This window comes from Charadrius vociferus, unplaced genomic scaffold, assembly GCF_000708025.1.
Source record: "Charadrius vociferus isolate BGI_N301 unplaced genomic scaffold, ASM70802v2 scaffold78, whole genome shotgun sequence".
Taxonomy (NCBI): Eukaryota; Metazoa; Chordata; class Aves; order Charadriiformes; family Charadriidae; genus Charadrius; species Charadrius vociferus.
In genome coordinates this window covers 103907-106952 of record NW_009649927.1, presented here as the reverse complement: position 1 = coordinate 106952, position 3046 = coordinate 103907, and positions in this window count along the sequence as shown.

Sequence of the window (3046 nt, the reverse complement as noted above, 5' to 3'; positions counted from 1 at the left end):
CCATCGTGCCCGGGATGGGCCCTTTCCTCCAACTCAACAGGTTCAGCAAAAAGTCAGTCCAAAGCCTCTGTATTATTTTGGTAAAATAAAAAAGTTGCAGCCCACGTGTAGCAAGTTATATCAGCATTAGTTACAGCGGTAAAATACATTTCCTATAGGCTGAAATAACTAGTTTTCTTTGGTCTTAGGTGTGCTGTAAGAGTGCTTTCTTCCAAATGTTCAAAGAATTAGGAGAAGGGGGGGGGGAGCAGAAAGTAGTTGATGAAGAGTAATTGCAGCGCAACACCAACATATTAAAAAAATGTTTCATTGCCAAACTGTTCCAACTTTCTAAAATCAAGTTACCAGTGCTATCATCAGCTTGTGTAAAGAAGGTTCTGTTTGGCCCTAACTCTTTTCTCCAAGTGTATTTTTCTGACTAATGTATTTACAGGGATTTACTTACAGGTGTTAAATCAACCACTCCAGCATCCTGCTCTTTCTATTGGCCTTTCTCCACACTTGGTGCTGTCTGAAGTCATCTTTATTGACCACAGGCGGCCAGAGTCATCCACCAGAACTCCCCAATACACCACTATTGCAGAGGACAGCCCATCAGTGGTGTGTAATGTCTTTAAAAAAAACCAAAACACCTGGACTAAGAATATCTTTCCTCACATATGTGAGGGTTTCTATCAGCCACCTGATTGTAGCAAATTTCATTAATTGCAACTTGTATTACCCAAACTTGGAACTCAGTATTTAGAAATTACAAAATACTTGGGATGAAATTGTATTTAATAAAATCTTTTTAGGTACTTTCAGATGTTGAGTTCTCCCTGCTTGCTATTCTGTGCCTCATTTTATTAACACACTCAAACATTCCATAACTTGCAAATGTCATTGGCAAACCACATGACTAACCTTAGCTTGCCTGGCAGCACACCACCTCTCAAATAGCTCCTCGTTCACCATACCATCGCACTCTTTTCCGGTATCAAGGCCTAACTTTGTGTGTGGTACCTCAGCAAATGCTTTGCCAAATTCCCCCAAAAGCCTCAAAGTCTCCTGGGGAAGAAAGCATAGTTCCTTTCCACAAAAATGGAGCAAACTTACAAAGACAGGTAAATGTGTCAGAAGATTTATCTGAGACTAAATCTATTTTTTTCTTTTGTCCTAGGTAGTTGCATGGGAATGTTTTTATTATCTTCAACATATATTACAAACTCACACAAATACTGAGGTTCAAATTAATGGGGTTTCATTGCTTAGCCTATTTTTTTTTCCTTATTCCACCTTCTTTAATATTATTCTTAATAGATAAATGGTTGCGGCTGCAATACATTAATGTTCCCATTTAAGAGTTCAGCTGTCTAAGATGATACAGAAAAGGATGGGAAATGACAATTAGATTTCTCCACACACCTGGTTCTTACAAGGTAATTACAGTTCTCAAAGTCATCACATACCAGCCCAGTTATATAATCCTGTTTTGTTTGTTAAACTTGTTTGAGAGCATTTAACTTGAACTCGGTTTCTTTCTTAGTCATCTGCCTCACACCCAGAGAAACAAACCTTTGAAACACGTATACACACACACACACACACTCATAGAGCTGTAATACGTGTTAGCCCTGCCCTCCCTTGATCTCCCATTAATGGTGTCTTTTTGTCTGTCAGCAAGGGGATGGTCACAGGAGTAAAAAAACTGAGGAAAAGGAAACCCAAACAACTGTACAGGGATTTTTCTTCTTCCCTACCACCCCTTCTCTCCACTCGCTCTGGTCTAATCCCTAAGGCAAGAAACGTCTTAGTTTTATAGTTCCAAGAACTGTCTGGTCAGTGCCAATGTAGATTTCCCCTCTCTCAATCAATAATACAAGGTATAAGAACACTTACAGACTTAAAGGAAAAAATCATACTATTAGAATACAATCAAGGTGTAAAGCTCTTCCTGGCTACTGTACCCGTTTCTCCATTCGGTAGGCAGAAAATAACAATTCCTTTCCTCCATAGAGAAATCTAACAGAGGTTTCTGACACTTCTAGACCTTTAAATAGAAGACACCATGTAAGCAAATAGTGCTGTATCTAGTGGGGGAGGGGAAGGTGCTCAAGCAAAAGAAAGGTGGGAAAATACCTTTGTCCCAATTGAACAGCAACCCGATTCTTTCAATGAAAACTCACAAGCCTTCTTTATCCTTACTTGGAAAGAAATACCTCCTTTTGTTCTTTACATTCTGATCAAGACAGTCTAAAATGCATGTTCATTAGTAGCAGGCAGACAGGTGGTCAAAGTTGCCTTTATTATTGTTTGGCTAATGAACCTTAGGTCTGCATATGAAATTCTGCTTCTATTTTTTGTTTTCTTGATGAGTTTTACTTAGTCAAAATTATACCTATCTTCCAAATGCTTAGCAACATTACAATGTGCATTAGTGCTCACTAATGGCTAACAAGTTGGATATCAAACAGATGTTTCCCCAGTTTTCTAGATTTCCTTGCATTTTGGGCACTCATCTGTCATGCATCCCCTGAGCAGATATATGTACCTGAACTTACTTAATAATTTCCCCTGAAAACAAGCAGGAAAAGAGAAAAATGGGCTTTAGAAAAAATGGGCTCAGACATAGGTGCACCATTTGCTTTCTGGTATTTGCAAAACAAATGTTAATTTCTACAGTTCAAGACATAGCACATTAGATCATTCTTCCCTTGGCTGGGAGTTGGGTCACTATTTTTAAATTAAATCTAACCACTGTAGCTCTAGTACAGTCAATGAAAATTTTGAAATGGATTCTAGACCTACTCTCAGACATACCAGAACCAGGATTAAAAACATCTAACAAGAAAATCTGCTTCCTATTCCTTCCCCTGCCTTCAAACAAGATTACTTCTGCTGCCCTTACAAGTCTGGTAACAGTACCATAAGTTAGCATGGCAAGAAATTAATACTGTAACAGCACTTGTTTATAAGGAGGAAGAGTTACTATGCAGACAGCAGTATTTGTTTCAGCAATAGATGGTAAAAGGTGTTAAGCGGAAGTAAAGGCCATTCTTTCCCTACC